General features: G+C 37.0%; 1 pseudogene; it reads left to right on the top strand.

Moving 5' to 3' along the window:
• Positions 1-3,720: 3,720 nt before the first annotated feature.
• The window catches only part of LOC148002247 (vomeronasal type-2 receptor 116-like), a 32,001-nt pseudogene continuing 15,171 nt past the window's right edge, over positions 3,721-20,550 (top strand).

Raw genomic sequence — 20,550 nt, forward strand, 5'->3', positions numbered from 1 at the left:
CTGTCTGTCTCTGTATCTAAGGCTTTATTTCCCTTTGTTGAAATTATGTATGAAATTTCAACAATATGGCTGCCTAAAAGAAGACATTCACATCAACAACATTAATTGGTAGCACAAAGCAAAAAGGACAAATCTCACAATCCCCAGCCTTACATGAATAGATACAGGCAAATAAGTACTACTGGGAGGGGGAATACATCATCCACAGATGTAAGATTCCCAAGTTATTATCCAAGGCCTACTTCTCAGAACTGAAAGTTATGCATGATATTAATACTAAACAAAGACAGCAAGTTTTATAGCTATTTCTTGAACCAACTAAAGACAAATGAAATCATAAACTTTACAGGTGAGTGGACAGAACTAGTGAAGACCATATTTATTGATGTATCTTAAACACCCACAAAGACAAACAAATCACATTTCCTGGAAGACTCCTAGCTCCCAATCCTTGACACATGGTATTTTCCTCATATATCAACAAGAACACTTCTCTTTGCAACAGATAGAGATGATTCCAGAAAACAGAGAAACAATCAAAACACAATGTTGTGGCACTAAGTCACAATGCATATGTGTGTAAAACATTCTGGCACCTAAACCTGAGGAAACATTGACTATGAAATAGGATAAATCTGTAAATGCCCGAGGATCAGGGAGGTGCTGTGTTATTATGTCTTCTATTAATGTCAGAATTAAAATACATTAATTTTTACCAACATGGCTTCCAAACATGAGCTGAACAAGGACAGTGCCAGTAGATATGCAAAATGGCTTGGGAATTCATGTTGTGCAATGACTTCAATGTGCTTTGAAGAATGATTTTTTTGTGCTGTTCCTAGAACATGTGTAGTTTGTGGCTATGAAGTAATTTTTTTCTAATAGAAAAACTTTGTCTTATGTAGTATTAAGTGTTTATGAGAAAACATAAATTGTTGGAGCTTGACTTTTGCTTCAACCAAACTCTCTCAGTGTCTGTGTCTCCCATGTTTACTGAATTTTATCATTGTATTAGAGCATGTGCTCCTGAGAATTATTAACATTTTCCCATGATTCAGGAATTATTTCCCTATAATATTTACATTTTTATTTCTGCAGCTTTAACATTTAATTTAAGAAAATTACTAAAGATAAAAGGGGTAACTTTAGTCTTTGTTTTTCAAATTTGCAGCTTTTTAGTCTACACTTCAAATTTAAGATACATTTTTAACAATTCTTCTGGAGACTATGGAAACCTGAACTAGAAAAGAAACCTAGATGCAGAATATTACATTGTAAACATCTTGGATTTTCCATAAGGTCTTGGATATAAAGTTAAATCAAGACATTTTCTTCAAACATTTTACAAAAATCAAGAATGGATAAATTACTGGGGAAAAGAGGGAAAGAGGTATGGGAAACTTGTTGGCATACTTCTTAGAAACATTTTAACCAACATTTGATTCCAGTATTTTTACATTGTCATACTCATAGAACATAATATGTGGGCATTTGAGGATTGTTTCCACCATCAAAAGTATTTTAAATGAATTTCAGAGAAGGAACTGAAAATTTATTCTCCACCATGGTTCTCCATATGCTCATGTAGCACATTATAGATATAGAGATCAAAGTCTTATTTACATATAGTTTGGAAGAAATATATGTATTAAGTGTTCTATGGTGCCAGATATACACATAGTACTCTTATCTTAAGATTATATGTGTGATACTTCATACAGTTTCATGCCTTTTGATGATAAGAGCGTAAATTTTGTTTAATATATTACATTATAAAGAAAATATGTACAATTTTATTAGAAGTTGAATATGAATTCAAATATCTGAACTGACCAAACTCAATTATAAAAATGGGTTAAAAACACAAAATTAAAACGGAAAAAGAAAGTACTAAAATCAAGACTGAATTTCTGTTCTCTTTAAATATATGTTTCCATAATGAAGTATTATTCATATATAAACAAAAAATCATAAGGGTGTACAGCAAATTGTGTTAGGAAGAAAAGGAAACAGTGTTGTTTTATAGAACAGACACAAAAATACGCATTTCATTTGTATGTAAGTGATTATCTTTCTGTTTCTAGAGAAATAGTGTGAAGAATAGTGGTCACTAGAGGCTAGAAAATTTGTGGGAATGTAATGTGATGGAAAGAGAGGAGACAATAAGAGAGAAATTATGGGGTATAAATCGATATCATTTGTCTGGGAGTCAGTCATGTTTTCTAGGTTCCTCCAAGGACCATGGACCAATGCTCCAGCTCTACTCTGCAGAACACACTAATTGTCTTTGGCTCTGGCTGACTGTGTTCTACTGCTGTTGTTCCTGTTGTTCATGCCATGGTAACAGAACCTCTAAAACTGCTGGACTCCCTTACTGCAACTGGACTATAATTTATACAATAGTCTCTCCAGGGTGCTTTTTAAGGACTCTAGCCCTGCCACAGATTGGCAAACTTCAGCCTCTCTCCTTGACCCCTTCATAAATTCAAAACCAACACTTGAAGTCTCTTAAATTTTCAAGTTTGGCTTCCAGTATAAGGCCCAACATTGGTCATGTATAAAACATAACTTCTGTGTACTCACACTCAGAAAATACTTACCATTAGATTTTCCCTCAAAATGTAGGTCTCTTCTTCCTCAACACTGGTTTCTCAGCTCAAACTGATCAGTCTCCCAGCAAAGCAAATGATTTACTTCAGTATTTCGAGTAGCTTGTTAATTAAAGCTGACTTTTTGGCCCCAAATAAGGAGAACATTAGATTTTTCACATAAAAACATTCAGTCTTTGTTTCCTTCTAAAATCCACAAGTCAATCCTTTGCTCTCTGAACGCCTTTCAATTTTTATCTTTTAACCTCCTCCAGAAAAAAATAATGCGTTTCAACTCTCAATGGCACTTCTAGACCAAACTTGCAAAGTCCTTACACAACAACAAATCCTAATCAAAACAACATTCTCAGGTATCTCAAAGTAATAACCAACTACACTGGTTCCAGCTTGCCTTAGTATGTAGTGGAAAATGGTGACACTATGTAGATGTACATACAGATGTCAATGTATATATAGCATATATGTATATGATGTACATATGCATATCAATCAGGAAATGAGTATCTTCTGCTGTGAAATCTGTGTAGATTCTGGGAATCCTGGAGAAAGCAGAATATCTCCACTAAACATTTTATACAAGACCCTCTTTCTCTGGAACAGAGAGGGGGGCACTGTTCCCTATTTATGTAGAGGGACCCTTTCAGGATAGATCCTTTCTTCACCAATCTAACTTTGAATCTTCAAGTATATACTAATTTCTTCTTATCAAATGGTGTTTGTGCCAATAGTGTATGGACACCTGTAGAAGAACCAATCTTCTGCATTTGTATTGGATTCTTATTTTATTCTTGTGGTGACTTCTTTTTCATTCTTGGATTTGAATGGCATAATAATAATACAAAATACTATGAGGGCATGATCTGAATCTCAGCCATGTTTTTTCAACAAGTGTTTGTCACTTTTAGAGAAGACCTCAGCTGTGAAGCCTCAAGGTACAAAGTGTTGGAATTTTCTCCAGGGGACTGGAAAAAGCTGCCTTGCAATGACTAGTTCAAAGGACTCCTATGTCTGTAACTCTTATAAACCCACAGAAGGGCCCACACATTCAGCTACTGAATGTGAGCACCTGGCTTAACGGCAGATTACGTTTGTGCTCAAAGGAACCCTGACAATGCCCACTTGGATTTTTTTCTTTTTTTACCCTGAAGCTTCCTATGCTTCTGTGCAAATTGTTCACCCATGAGTGTTTTGTTTCTTTCATAGACAATGTATACCAGGATGGGGATATGGTGATCAGTGCATTCTTACCACTTTATACCTATCAAACCTCCCAACACACTGAAGGGGCAGAGAACAAAGACGTCAGTGCACGGTAAGTGTCTGCTGCCTGATCTACCTAACCACATTCTCCAGTGTGCACCTTTAACCATCTCATTATTTATTCCCAACAGCACTTCTTCCATCAAATAAGTTTCTCTTTCCATCCATTATCTTCTATTTTTATGGGTGTAGTCTGAGAAGAAAATCAATCTCCAGCCAGGTCCAACACTCATGTCACACAGGACGAATGATGCAACTTAGAATCTTGTCTTGTGGGATAGGTACAGTTCAGTACTTAGGGTGACAGAACAATGTCCATTCTACAAAGACTTTCCACTGAATATTCCTTCGGTGCACTTCCTAATGTTGGTACAGTTGGGTGGGACTTGCTGATTGTGCCATATTTCTCAGGAGATTACCTATTCTATTTGGTTATTTCAAACTCTTTGAAGACAATTGTTTTCTTGCAGCTGTCTTCCCACACTTTGGTATTACAGGATAGATAGTCTAGGCACTGTGAGCAGACAGCAGTTATCTTTAAATTTTCTCTAGTATCTGAAGTATACCTGTACAGGAATATTCATTTGACACTAAGGAATGTCACCACAGCAATCAGAGAACTCTTTACTAAAAGAATGAAACAGACTTGCACAGAATTTGAACAGGTGACTTCTGGTGCTGTGAGTAGAGAAGGTGCTACAGAGAGCAGTAATTGTTCCTCCTGTCAGACACAGATGTGTCAAATGTTGCCTTTCTAGATATCTAGACAGAAATTCAACCTACATGCTTAGGATCTCTGATCTTCCCCCACAACTCCTAATTTTTGCTAATATATTTGCCTTCTCCTTTACTTTCTGTCATGTCTGTTTCCATTTTACTATCTGTAATTCTGCCGGTGGCATATGCTTGCTATTGTCATTGTGCTATTCTCTTCTCTGACTAGGAGAGTGATTAAGTCACTCATTTTAGACTTAAGTGAGCTTGTTTAATATTCTCTCTCTCTCTCTCGCTCTCTCTCTCTCTCTCTTTCCCTCCCTCCTTTCCTTCCTTCCTTTTCTTGAGTTTGATATTTTTAATTTATATTTCAAATGTTTCTCCCTTTCCAGGATTCCCATCAATAAACCCCCTATCCTGTCCACCTTCCCTGCTACTATAAGGGTGTTCTCCCTCCCCAACCAGACCCCCTTCCCACCTCCCTGCTCTAACATTTCCCTACACTGGATGATCAGGTCTTGGCATGACCAAGGGCTTCTCCTCCCATTGATAACAAAGAAGGCTGTCTTCTGTTACATATGCAGCTGGAGCCATGGGTATGACCATGTTTAGTCTTGGGGTTGTGACTTAGTCCCCAGAAGCTCTGGTTGGTTGGTTGGTATTGTTGTTCTTATGGGGTTGCAAGCACCTTCATTTCCTTCAATACTTTCTCTAACTCCTCCAACAGGAACACAGTTCTCAGTACAATGGTTTGCTGCTAGCATTCGCCTCTGTGTTTGTCATGCTCTAGCTGAGCCTCTCAGGACACAGCTACTTCAGGCTCCTGTCAGCATGCACTTCTTGGCTTCATCAATATTGTCTAGTTTTGTTGGGTGCATATATATATATGGGCTGGATCCCCAGGTGGGACAGGCTTTGAATGGCCATTCCTTCAGTCTCTGCTCCAAACTTTGTCTCAATATCCCCTCCTATGAATATTTTGTCCCCCCTTTTAAGAAGGACTGAAGCAACCACACTTTGGTCGTCCTTCTTCTTGAGTTTCGTGTGGTCTGCTGCCACACCATTTCTGCAACCACAATATGAACTTTTTATTTTCTAGCATTTCAAATGTTTGTTTCCCCTGTAAGATATGATAGAGGAGGGGCTGGAGAGATGGCTCAGTGGTTAAGAGCACTGACTGCTCTTCCAGAGGTCCTGAGTTCAATTCCCAGCAACCACATGGTGGCTCACAACCATCTGTAATGAGATCTGATGCCCTCTTCTGGTGTGTCTGAGGACAGCTACAGTGTACTTGTATATATAAAATAAGTCTTAAAAAATAAAGGGGTGCATTACCATTAAAAAGATATGATAGAGGAAAAGAGTATGCTCTCCATCGCTAGAGGTTTACAATGTTCATATTTATTTCATTGCTCCAATATGTGGACCCCAGGAACTGTGAAGTGTGCTTTAGACACAGACCTCTTGGAAAAGACCAGGATCATTGGGAATCCCGCACTCAGAATATCTGATTCAGTAGAGCCTGTCTCCTACCATCACTGGTATCTATCTATTTGTCATATTAAAGAAATTAATCAAGTTAATCATTAAAAGAAAAGGATGATTTCTTTTCTCACACACTTTATTGGCAGTGGTAATTATTTGTCCAGAGAAATCTGTTTAATCCTCAGAATATACATACACAGTATACTTGATGAACTTCAATTACGAAGGATTGAATGAACCCATATGCCATAGCCACATTCCAGAAATTTTACATCTCTCATTTGTTAAAATAAGTGCTCATGGATCCTTAGAAATCTGGTATTTTATAATTTTAAATTAATTGATTAAATTTAATAAAGGAAATGCCTCAAGACATAAACAAATGAATGAATTCAAGTGGAAACCAGGACATAAATCAGTATAAAGGTCCAACAGTGTTCTAACAACCAGTGATTTGTAACTTGATTATCAAGAGTTTCAAACTCTTGGGGGTTCATAAATTCACTGAGAAAGAAAGAAATGAAAATATTGAACCTGGCATCATCAAATTGGAAAGGAATTTACAAGGCAATACAGTTGGTCTGTGGAGGAAATGGTAAATAAACTCTTTTTTCCTAATTATGGAATTTAGTCCATCTGAGGAATTTATTCTTCAAATACAATGAGAACATCATTCCGTTCCAAAACTTTGGATAATACATAACACAGAGAATCACAGTTATTATCTTACTTATACTTGTAGAGTTGACCTTATCATGAAAGTCCTACATCCAATGCATGGAATGATGTAATATTATATATATATTCAGCTGATGTATAATGTACCAGGAATTCAACATTTTCCTTTTATGGCTCTTATCTTAGAAAGAAATTTTTATATAATCTTGAATGTCTACTCATACAAAATATTAATGATGTAAAAAAAACAGGTACTAGTAACAAATCATAAATATATTTAAAGAAATTTTTAGTATACATAAAATTTTAAATTCTATTAAAATAAGTTATAAATACTATTGAAGATGGAGTGCTTAGTTTCATGTACAAAATATGAAAAGTAACTTGAATACTTAATACTGCATGATGTAAAATCTTCAATGGCTTCAGTGTTGATTATTATTTAGATACATTTTTCATTTTTCTTCTTCTAGGGATCTTCTTACCTTTATTATACAGCTTTCCACAAGATCATATTTTTTAATTTTATTTTTCTTGGATAATATTTTATGTATTTACTTTCCTTTTTCTTTCTTTTTTTTTTTTTTTTTTTGGAGCTGGGGACCGAACCCAGGGCCTTGTGCTTTCTAGGCAAGCACTTATGTATTTACATTTCAAATGTTATCCCCTGTCTGCCCTGTCCCATATTCCCTTCCCCCTTCCCCTGCTTCTATGAGGATGCTTCCATTTCCACACACCCACTCCATCCTTAGTGCACTGGCATTACCATACATTGGGGAAACAAGTCTTCACAGGATCAAGGGCTTTTCCTCCCATTGATATTGGACAATGTCATCCTCTGCCACATATGTAGCTGGAGTTATGGGCCCTCCATGTGTATTCATTGGTTGGTGGTCTAATCCCTGTGAGGTCTGGTAGGGTTTGGTTGGTTGATATTGTTGTTTCCTGTGTTGTTGCAAACCCCTTCAACTCCTTAAGCATTTTCTCTAACTCCTCCATTGGGGTCCCCATGTAAAGTTCAATGGTTAGCTGCAACCATATTCATCTGTAGCAGTAGGACTCTGGCAGAGCATTTCAGTAGACAGGCACATCTGCCTCCTGTCAAAAAACAGTTCTTGGCATCAGCAATAGTGACTGAGTTTGCTGGCAGCATATGGGATAAATCCCAAAATATGGAGTATCTGGATGACCTTTGCTTCATCCCCTGATCCACTCTTTGTCCGTGTATTTCTTCCTGAAAGTATTTTGTGCTCCATTATGAAAAGGAATGAATCATCTGCTTTTTGGCCTTCCTTCTTCTTGAACTTCATATGATCTGTGAATTTTTCTCAGGTATTCAAGGCTTTTGAGCTAATAACCACCTAGCAGTGAGTGTATGCCATGTATGATCTTTTGTGAATGATTTACCTAACTCAGGATGTTATTTTCTAGTTTCATCCACTTGCCTATGAAATCCATGGAGTCATTGTTTTTGATAGCTGAGTAGTACTCCATTGTGTAAATGTACCACATGTTCTGTATCCATTCTCCTGTTGAAGGTCATGCAACTTCTGGGTATTTTAAATAAGGCTGCTCTGAACATAGTTGGACATGTGTCTTTGTTATACGTTGGAGCATGTTTTGGGTATATGCTCTTCAGTGGTATATTTGGGTCCTCAGTGAGTACTACGTCCAATATTCTGAGGAATTTCCAGACTGATTTCCAGAGTGGTAGTACCAGCTTGAAATCCCATGAAAAATGGAGGAGTGTTCCTCTTTCTCTACATCCTTGCCAACATCTGTTTTCACCTGAGTTGTTGATCTTGGCCATTCTGACAGGTGTGAAGTGGAATCTCAGGATTGTTTTGATTTGCACTTACCTCATGACTAAGGATGTTGAACATTTATTTAGACAGTTCTCAGCCACTCAATATTCCTCAGTTGAGAACTATTTGTTTAGGTCTGTACCTCATTTTTCATAGGATTATTTGATTCTTTGGTGTCTGTCTTGAGTTGTTTGTATATATTGGATATTAGCTCTCTATCAGATATAGAATTGGTAAAGAATTTTCCAAGTCTGTTAGTTGCCATTTTGTCCTATTGAAAGTGTCCTTTGACTTACAGAAGCTTTGCAATTTTATGAGGACCCATTTGTCAATTATTGATATTAGAACATGCATCGTTGGTGTTCTGTTCAGGAAATTTTCCCCTGTGCCTATTTGTTTGAAGCTCTTCCTCACATTCTCTTCTATTGGTTTCAGTGTATCTGGTTTGATATGGGGTCTTTGATCCACTTGGACTTGAGCTTTATACAAGGTGAAAAGAATGGGTCAATTTGCATTCTTCTACATGCTGACCTTCAATTCAACCAGCACTATTTGTTGAAAAGGTTGTCTTTTTCCACTGGGTATTTTTAATTTCTTTATCAAAGATCAAGTGACCATAGTTGTGTGGGTTTATTTCTGGGTCTTCATTTCAGTTCCATTGATCTACCTGCCTGTCTCTGTACCCATACCATGCAGTTTTTATCACTATTGCTGTGTAATACAGCTTGAGGTCAGGGATGGTGATTCCCCCATAACTGCTTTTATTGTTGAGAAGAGTTTTCATTATCCTGGTGTGTTATCTTTTCCAAATGAATCTCCAAATTGCTCTTCCTAATTCTATGAAGAATTGCATTGGAATTTTGATGGGGATTTCATTGAATTTGTAGTTTACTTTTGGCTAAATGGGCATTTTTACTGTATTAACCTGCCAATCCATGAGCATAGGAGATTGTTCCATCTCCTGAGACCTTTGATTTCTTTTTTCAGAGACTTGAAGTTCTTTTCATACAGATTTTCACTTGCTTTGTTAGAGTCAAATAGTTATACCATTTGTGGCTATTGTGAAATATGTCATTTCCCTAATTTCTCTCTTAGCTTGTTTATCCTTTGAGTAGAAGATGGCTCCCGATTTGTTTGAGTTAATTTTATAACCAGCCACTTTATTAATGTTGTTTTTCAGCTGTAGTAGTTCTATCATGGAATTTTTGGGGTCCCTTAAGTGTACTATCATATCATCTGCAAATAGTGATATTTTGACTTCTTCCTTTCAAATTTATCCCTTTGATCTGCTTTTGTTGTCTGATTGCTCTCGATAGAACTTCAAGTACTATATTTAATAGGTGAACAGACAGTAGGCAGCCTTGTCCAGCACCTGTTTTAAGTGGATTGCTTCAAGCTTTGCTCTATTTTGTTTGATGTTGGCTTCTGGTTTGCTGTATATTGATTTTACTGTTTATGTGGGTCTTGAATTCTTGATCTTTCAAGGACTTCTAACATGAAGGGGTGTTGAATTTTGTCAAATGCTTTCTCAAATTCCAATGAGATGATTATGTGGTTTTGTTCTTTGAGTTTTTTTAAGTAGAGGAGTATGTTGATGAATTTCTGTATGTTGAAACATATTTGCCTCCCTGGGATGAAGCAGACTTGGTCATCATGGAGGAAAGATTTGATGTGTTCTTGGACTTGGTTTGCAAGTATATGATTGTACTTTTGCATCAATATTCATAAGGGGAATTTGTCTGAACTTCTCTTTCTTTGTTGGGTTTTTGGGCGGTTTAGGCATAAGCATAATTATGGCTTCAAAGAATGAATTGGGTAGTGTTTTTTCTGTTTCGATTTTGTGGAACTGTTTGGACACTATTGATATTAGGTCTTCTATGAATGTCTGATAGAATTATGCACTAGGCCCATCTGACCATGGACTTTTTTGGTTGGAAGACTTTTAATGGCTGCTTTTATTTCTTTAAGGGTTTTGGGACTGTTTAGATGGTTTATCTGAGCCTCTTATTACTTTGTTATCTGGTATCTGTCCAGAAAGTTGTCCATTTCTTCCAGATTTTCCAGTTTTGTTGAGTATAGGCTTTTGAAGTAGGATCTGCTAATTTTCTGAACTCTCTCACTTTCTTGAATTTTGTCTCCCTTTTCATTTATGACTTTGTTGATTTGGATACTGTCTCTCTGCTTTCTGGTGTGGTTTGCTAAGGGTTTATCTCAAAGAACCATCTCCTGGATTTGTTGACCCAGTAAATAGTTCTTTTTGTCTCAATTTGGTTGATCTCAGCTTTGAGTTTGATTATTTCCTGCTGTCTACTCTTGGGTGAATTAGCCTCTTTTTCTTCTGGAGCTTTCAAGTGTGCTGTCAAACTGTTAGTCTATGCTTTTTCCATTTTTGAGGCACTCAAAGCTTAACACTGCTTTCATTGTATCCCATAAGTTCGGCTATATTGTGCCTGCATTTTCAATAAATTCTAAAAAGTCTTTAATTTCTTTCTTTCTTCTTTGACCAACTTGTCATTGAGTTGAGGATTCCTCAGTTTCCATGTGTATGTTGAATTTCTGGTGTTTTTCTTGTTATTGAAGAGCAGTCTTAGTCCATAGTGTTCTGACAGAATGCATAGGTTTATTTCAATCCTGTTTGTGACCAATTATTTGGTCAATTTTTGATAAAGTACCATGCTGTGCTGAGAAGATGGTATATTCTTTTGTTTTAGGATGAAATGTTCTATAGATGTCTGTTAAATCCATTTGTTTCATAATTTCTGTTAGCTTCATTTTCTCTCCATTTAATTTCTGTTTCCATGATTTGTCCATTGATGAGAGTGGTGTGTTGAAATCTCCCTTTCTGTGGTGCACTGTGTTTGTGCTTAATAAATTTTTTTATAGATGTTGGTGCCCTTGCTTTTGGAACATTAATGTTCAGAATTGAGAGTTCATCTTAGAAGATTTTTTTCTTATGCGGCAAAACACTGGGTCCTATTTATGTAGTCAGTCTGTTAGTCCATGTGTTTTTATTGGCAAGTTATGCCCAATGAATAGTGTAACACGTTATATTTCTTCTTAGAAGAGGATTTACATTTGTGTGGCTATATTCTTCTTGGTTTGTTGCAAGAAGATAACTTTCTAGAGTGTAGTTATCCTCCTTCTTTTGGACCTTTCTATTATCCTATGTAGTGTGTTTTCCTTCTTTGCAGTGAACAATATGTTCTTGATTATATTTACTTCAATGTTTTCCCTATTAGATTTACTCAATATGAAACTTAAAGTTTTGGTTTATCCTTATTTCCTCTACAGACTAACTGCATTGCCTTGTGAATCCCTTTCCAATTTGATTTTGCTAGGTTCAATGTTTTTATTTCTTTCTTTCTCAGTAAATACATGAACCCCAAAGTGTTCAAATTTCTTCATAACCAAGTTACAAATAACTAGTTCTTGGAACACTTTTGGAACTTTATACTGATTAGCATCCTGGTTTTCCCTTAATTTCATTCATTTGTTTATGTCTTACAGAATTTTCTTTATTCAAATTTATAAACATATGTAAAATTGTAAAATACTAGCTTTCTATGATCAGCTCTGGGTGACAAAACAACTCTTCAGACTCACAAGGAAATGCAGTGCTGTTCACTGCAACAAAGGAAAACACACTTTATATAAAAGGACAGCATTAACTTCTAAGCCCCCACTTGTGTAATGGACAATACACAAGATACAGAATGAGCAAACAAAACGTTTTCTCATGGAGTCACAAAACTGTATAAGGACTGTTGAGGTAGAAAAACATTAAAAACTGTATAGGCTCTTACATATTAGCATTTTCAGAACCAAGCATTTAATATTGGAAGCCCAACCGATATTCCACTTCCTGGGGAAGACTATGCCTCCTGCACTCAGCATTCCTCAATCACCATTGCTGTATTTTATCTTGCTAAGGTGTCACAGCTTTTCACCTGTACATGTTAGCATGTCTATTTCTTATTATGTTCTGAATAATACATACAAGAAACATTATACAAATATGCAGATTAATTTTTTTACATTTATGCATATAGGTGTATGCATACATAGAGAGATATAAAAAGATAAATGAGAACACTTAGTAGCTACCAAAGGAATGCATGTAGATGAAAAAGTATGTAGAATTTGGAATATATAAAATTTCATACTTATGAACCAAATGGCCAACTTGCTTAAAAAAGAGAGCGAAAAACTATTTAGATCTTAAAGTATATTAAATTACATAATCTGAAAACAGAAGCATTGAGGTAGACAAGAAGTATAAGAGGTAGAAAATATCATCAAACACCTCAAATTTCACTAATTCATAATTCCTGTCTCCAGCTCTATACAGGCTTTGACAAGTATAACCTTGGACAAGGGCATAGAACATTTTTCATTTCATCTTTCATCAGGAACTCTTAGTATGTATTGGTTCAGTCTGGCCTTTCACAACCTACACACTTCCAATCCCTCAAATCACATTAAATATATTTTTTCAGTTTTATAACAGGTAGACATCCATGTTAAAGAAAAACATGTAGTTTCTGGTTGTTTCCTGAATGAAATATAGGCTTCTTCATCTATGCTCAAATATTTACAAAGGAATTAGTCCCCATAGGAGCTGCTAAACATGACAAAAACCTGTGACAATGACACATGAGCAATCTTGGGAAAGAAGATGCAGTTTGAACATTGAAGCTCTGAGGGGGTGTGTTCATTCAATATATAATAGTGAATGTACTCAATTGAATGACTCAATGTGATTTGAGATTATGCTCTAATGATTCCTATGTTTTCTACACAGGATTGCTCCACAAAACTACCAATTTGTGATGGCCTTAATTTTTGCCATAGAGGAGATCAACAGAAACCCCATACTTTTACCTAACATGACACTTGGATATAATATTCACAGTGCTGGGGCCATTGGTAATGAGACTGTAGTAAGTTTCCTCAAGTGGCTCACAGAGCAGGACAGACTCATTCCTAACTATACATGCAAAACCAAGGGAAAATCTGTGGCTGCAATCACAGGAACAACATGGGAAATTTCTTCCTTAATTGGCATATTTTTGAGTCTTTATAAATATCCACAGGTGAGATTAGATGCATGAGAAGAAAGGAAACTATTCTCATTTGGTTCCATAATTTGTATACCATGAAAAATCATAAGGAAATGTTTCATTATGCATGATTCAAAATAATAGTAGTGGACTGGAATACAGCACAAATGTCAAGAACAGTTTCAGTGCAATCAGGAGGATAAAAGTTCGAATGCCATCTTCACACTTACACTCATGACAACAAACCAGATACAAGATAATCCCTGTGTCCATGTTATCTTCTCCACAGGGCAAAACACATGGAGCCCAGGGATGAAGAGAGACCCTACCTCAGAAGAATATGTGGAAAAAAGTAGAGAACACCTGCTGCCTTCTTTTAGCCTTCACGTTAATACATACTCTGTATTCACTGTAGAAGGCTGGTCACACACACTTTTACACACACACACACACACACACACAGAGAGAGAGAGAGAGTCAATGAACCAGCTGTCCAAATACTCCTTTAAAATACATAACTTTAAAGCTACATACTTTGAGATGTTACTATATTCACATTTCTTCTGATTGAAATGTACATACAGGCCTTAAAATATACACACAGGTCTACAATAAAAGAGAGTATTTCAACTCATTTTCCAGAATCATATATCAGTACTAGACTTGACTTTAAGTAAAAATTTGGATCTCTAAACTTTAAGTGACTGTTTCATATGCAATTTTTCTGTGATTTCCAGAACCTCCTCATTAATGTCTATCCCTGCTTTCATTTTTACAGCTGAGCATTCGACTTTTTGAACAAAGTATGAATAACTCTGAGGAGTTTCCTTTTTTGTATCAGATGGCTGCCAAAGAATCTTCTTTGGCCTTAGGCATGGTCTCATTGTTTGTCCATTTCAAATGGAATTGGGTGCGGCTGGTCATCTCAGAGGATGAGAATGGTGTTAACTTTGTCACAGACTTGATTCCACAAATGGAAAGAAACACAGTCTGTGTAGCCTTCATGGAATTTATCCCAGTTACTCACATGATGGACCTGGAAAACACTTATGAATACCCTATTTGGATTATGAGAAACCCAGCCAAAGTTGTTATCATTTATGCTAACACTGACTCTTCCTTAGGTGTGCTGTTTAGAAGATGGGAATATATACTTCTGTGGAGAATCTGGGTGACCACTTCACAATGGGGAGTCGTCACTTCTATGAGACATTTAATTCTTGACTCATTCCATGGGACTCTCATCTTTTCAAAATGCCAGGGTGATATTTCTACTTTTAAAGAGTTTGTAAAGTCAGTGAGACCTTCCAAATACCCAGATGACATTTTTCTTGCAAGACTGTGGGAGATTTACTTTGGTTGTGCAATATCTAATGCTACCTGTAAATCATTAAAAAATTGTTCATCTAGAGGTAACTTGGGGTTGTTACCTTGGTACCTCTTTGACATAGCTGTAAGTACTGGCAATTACCATGTATACAATGCTGTATATGCTGTGGCCCACACCATGCACAAGATGCTTATTCAAGAAATAGACATAGAAGGAATGAAAAATGGAGGCAGCATGGATTTTCCCCCCTTGAAGGTAATGGTTTTTCTTTGGATTCTAGCCAGTGTCACCAATGTAACTTTTTAAAATTGGCCCATATGTACTCTAAACAAATTCAATGGGGGTCCTTTTAGAAAACAAGTTTTCTAGACTATTTTACTGACTGGAAGAAAAATCTATCCCTGAGTGAAATTGAGAGTCAACTTCCCAATCATATAGAAATGAAAACCAAGGAACAAAATGTTTCTGCTAAAGGCACTGGCAATCTCATTACCTTCTAACTTTCTTAACAGTAAAAACTCAATCTTTCCCCCACCTTATTCTTATATATGAAAAGGAGTGACAACAGGTTTATGATCCTAAAAATTGTAGAGTACCAGCAAGATATATATTCTTAAAATATCTCATGAAACTGTATCAACTATAGATACTTTCTTTTTTTTTTATTAACTTGAGTATTTCTTATATACATTTTGAGTGTTATTCCCTTTCCCGGTTTCCGGGCAAACATCCCCTCCCCCCTCACCTTCTTTATGGGTGTTCCCCTCCCCACCCTCCCCCCATTGCCGCCCTCCCTCCAACAATCTAGTTCACTGGGGGTTCAGTCTTAGCAGGAGCCAGGGCTTCCCCTTCCACTGGTGCTCTTACTAGGATATTCACTGCTACCTATGAGGTCAGAGTCCAGGGTCAGTCCATGTATAGGCTTTAGGTAGTGGCTTAGTCCCTGGAACCTCTGGTTGCTTGGCATTGTTGTACATATGGGGTCTCGAGCCCCTTCAAGCTCTTCCAGTTCTTTCTCTGATTCCTTCAACTGGGATCCTATTCTCAGTTCAGTGGTTTGCTGCTGGCATTCGCCTCTGTGTTTGCTGTATTCTGGCTGTGTCTCTCAGGAGCGATCTATATCCAGCTCCTCTTGGCCTGCACTTCTTTGCTTCATCCATCTTGTCTAATTGGATGGCTGTATATGTATGGGCCACATGTGGGGCAGGCTCTGAATGGGTGTTCCTTCTGTGTCTGTTTTAATCTTTGCCTCTCTATTCCCTCAAAAGGGTATTCTTGTTCACCTTTTAAAGAAGGAATGAAGCAGTCACATTTTGATCATCCGCCTTGAGTTTCATTTGTTCTAGGCATCTAGAGTAATTCAAGCATTTGGGCTAATAGCCACTTATCAATGAGTGCATACCATGTGTGTTTTTCTGCGATTGGGTTACCTCACTCAAGATGATATTTTCCAGTTCCAACCATTTGCCTACGAATTTCATAAAGTCATTGTTTTTGATAGCTGAGTAATATTCCATTGTGTAGATGTACCACATTTTCTGTATCCATTCCTCTGTTGAAGGGCATCTGGGTTCTTTCCAGCTTCTGGGTATTATAAATAAAGCTGCGATGAATGTAGTGGAGGACGTGTCTTTTTTATATGTTGGGGCATCTTTTGGGTATATGGCCAAGAGAGGTATAGCTGGGTTCTCAGGCAGTTCAATGTCCAATTTTCTGAAGAACCTCCACACTGATTTCCAGAATGGTTGTACCAGTCTGCAATCTCACCAACAATGGAGGAGTGTTCCTCTTTCTCCCCATCCTCGCCAGCATCTGCTGTCAAATGTGTTTTTGGTCTTAGCCATTCTCACTGGTGTGAGGTGAAATCTCAGGGTTGTTTTGATTTGCATTTCCCTTATGACTAAAGATGTTGAAAATTTATTCAGGTGTTTCTCAGCCATTCAGCATTCCTCAACTGTGAATTCTTTGTTTAGCTCTGAACCCCATTTTTTATTAACTTGAGTATTTCTTATATACATTTCGAGTGTTATTCCCTTTCCCGGTTTCCGGGCAAACATCACCCTCCCCCCTCCCCCTTTGAACCCCATTTGTTATAGGGTTCTTTGTCTCCCTGCGGTCTAACTTCTTGAGTTCTTTGTATATTTTGGATATAAGGCCTCTATCTGTTGTAGGATTGGTAAAGATCTTTTCCCAATCTGTTGTTTGCCATTTTGTCCTAACCACAGTGTCTTTTGCCTTACAGAAGCTTTGCAGTTTTATGAGATCCCATTTGTCGATTCTTGATCTTAGAGCATAAGCCATTGGTGTTTTGTTCAGGAATTTTTTTCCAGTGCCCATGTGTTCCAGATGCTTCCCTAGTTTTTCTTCTACTAGTTTGAGTGTATCTGGTTTGATATGGAGGTCCTTGATCCACTTGGAATTAAGCTTTGAACAGGGTGATGAGCATGGATCAATCTGCATTCTTCTACATGTTGACCTCCAGTTGGACCACCACCATTTGCTGAAAATTCTATCTTTTTTCCATTTGATGGCTTTGGCTCCTTTGCAAAATCAGGTGCCCATAGGTGTATGGGTTCATTTCTGGGTCTTCATTTCTGTTCCATTGGTCTATCTGTCTGTCTCTGTACCAATACCATGCAGTTTTTATCACTATTGCTCTGTAATACTGCTTGAGTTCAGGGATAGTGATTCCCCCTGAAGTCCTTTTATTGTTGAGGATAGTTTTAGCTATCCTGGGTTTTTTGTTATTCCAGATGAATTTGCAAATTTTTCTGTCTAACTCTTTGAAAGATTGGATTGGTATTTTGATGGGGATTGCATTGAATCTGTAGATCGCTTTTGGTAAAATGGCCATTTTTACTATATTAATCCTGCCGATCCATGAGCATGGGAGATCTTTCTATCTTCTGAGGTCTTCTTCAATTTCTTTCTTCAGAGTCTTGAAGTTCTTATTGTACAGATCTTTTACTTGCTTGGTTAAAGTCACACCGAGGTACTTTGTATTATTTGGGTCTATTATGAAGGGTGTCGTTTCCCTAATTTCTTTCTCGGCTTGTTTCTCTTTTGTGTAGAGGAAGGCTACTGATTTATCTGAGTTAATTTTATACCCACCCACTTTGCTGAAGTTGTTTATCACCTTTAGTAGTTCTCTGGTGGAACTTTTGGAATCACTTAAATATACTATCATATCATCTGCAAATAGTGATATTTTGACTTCTTCTTTTCCAATCTGCATCCCCTTGACCTCCTTTTGTTGTCTGATTGCTCTGGCTAGAACTTCAAGAACTTTTTAAATAAGTAGGGAGAGAGTGGGCAGCCTTGTCTAGTCCCTGATTTTAGTGGGATTGCTTCAAGTTTCTCTCCATTTAGTTTAATGTTAGCAACTGGTTTGCTGTATTTGGCTTTTTACTATGTTTAGGGATGGGCCTTGAATTCCTGATCTTTCCAGGACTTTTATCATTAAGGGGTGTTGAATCTTGTCAAATGTTTTCTAAGCATCTAATGAAATGATCATGTGGTTTTGTTCTTTCAGTTTCTTTATATAATGGATCACGTGGATGGTTTTGCGTATATTAAACCATCCCTGCATGCCTGGGATGAAGCCTACTTGATCATGGTGAATGATTGTTTTGATGTGCTCTTGGATTTGGTTTGCCAGAATTTTATTGAGTATTTTTGCGTCGATATTTGTATGGGAAATTGGTCTGAAGTTCTCTTTCTTTGTTGGGTCTTTGTGTGGTTTAGGTATAAGAGTAATTGTGGCTTCATAGAAGGAATTCGGTAGTGATCCATCTGTTTCAATTTTGTGGAATAGTTTGCATAATATTGGTATGAGGTCTTCTATGAAGGTTTGATAGAATTCTGCACTAAACCTGTCTGGACCTGGGCTCTTTTTGGTTGGGAGAACTTTAATGACTGCTTCTATTTCCTTAGGAATTATGGGGTTCTTTAACTGGTTTATCTGTTCCTGATTTAACTTCGGTACCTGGTATCTGTCTAGGAAATTGTCCATTTCCTGTAGATTTTCAAGTTTTGTTGAATATAGGCTTTTATATTAAGATCTGATGATTTTTTGAATTTCCTCTGAATCTGTAGTTATGTCTCCCTTTTCATTTCTGATTTTGTTAATTTGGATACACTCGCTGTGTCCTCTCGTTAGTCTGGCTAAGGGTTTATCTATCTTGTTGATTTTCTCAAAGAACCAACTTTCGGTTCTGTTGATTCTTTCTATGGTCCTTTTTGTTTCTACTTCGTTGATTTCAGCTCTGAGTTTGATTATTTCCTGCCTTCTACTCCTCCTGGGTGTATTTGCTTCTTTTTGTTCTAGAGCTTTTGGGTGTGCGGTCAAGCTGCTGACATATGCTCTCTCCTGTTTCTTTCTGCAGGCACTCAGCGCTATGAGTTTTCCTCTTAGCACAGCTTTCATTGTGTCCCATAAATTTGGGTATATTGTACTATTGTACCTTCATTTTCATTAAATTCTAAAATGTCTTTAATTTCTTTATTTCTTCCTTGACCAGGTTATCATTGAGTTGAGCATTGTTCAATTTCCACGTATATGTGGGCATTCTTCCCTTATTGTTATTGAAGACCAGTTTTAGGCCGTGGTGCTCGGATAACACGCGTGGGATTATTTCTATCTTTCTGTTGAGGCCCGTTCTTTGACCAATTATATGGTCAATTTTGGAGAAAGTACCATGAGGAGCTGAGAAGAAGGTGTATCCTTTTGATTTAGGATAGAATGTTCTATAAATATCTGTTAAGTCCATTTGATTCATGACTTCTCTTAGTCTGTCTACGTCTCTGTTTAATTTCTGTTTCCATGATCTGCCCATTGATGAGAGTGGGGTGTTGAAATCTCCTACTATTATTGTGTGAGGTGCAATGTGTGTTTTGAACTTTAGTAAGGTTTCTTTTACGTACATAGGTGCCCTTGTATTTGGGGCATAGATATTTAGGATTGAGAGTTCATCTTGGTGGATTTTTCCTTTGATGAATATGAAGTGTCCTTCCTTATCTTTTTTGATGAATTTTAGTTGAAAATTGATTTTACTTGATAATAGAATGGCTATTCCAGCTTGCTTCATCCGACCATTTGCTTGGAAAGTTGTTTTCCAGCCTTTCACTCTGAGGTAGTGTCTGTCTTTGTCTCTGAGGTGTGTTTCCTGTAGGCAGCAGAATGCAGGGTCCTCGTTGCATCTTCAGTTTGCTAATCTATGTCTTTTTATTGGGGAGTTGAGGCCATTGATGTTGAGAGATATTAAGGTATAGTGATTATTGCTTCCTGTTATATTCATATTTGGATATCAAGTTATGTTTGTGTGCTTTTCTTCTCTTTGTTTTGTTGCCAAGATGATTAGTTTCTTGCTTCTTCTAGGGTATAGCTTGCCTCCTTATGTTGGGCTTTACCATTTATTATCCTTTGTAGTGCTGGATTTGTAGAAAGATATTGTGTAAATTTGGTTTTGTCATGGAATATCTTGGTTTCTCCATCTATGTTAATTGAGAGTTTTGCAGGATACAGTAACCTGGGCTGGCATATGTGTTTCTTAGGGTCTGTATGACATTATAGATACTTTCTTAAATCCATTTTATTTGATCTCATAAAA

Source organism: Rattus norvegicus, chromosome 12 (genome assembly GCF_021556685.1).
Source record: "Rattus norvegicus strain SHRSP/BbbUtx chromosome 12, alternate assembly SHRSP_T2T, whole genome shotgun sequence".
Classification (NCBI taxonomy): Eukaryota; Metazoa; Chordata; class Mammalia; order Rodentia; family Muridae; genus Rattus; species Rattus norvegicus.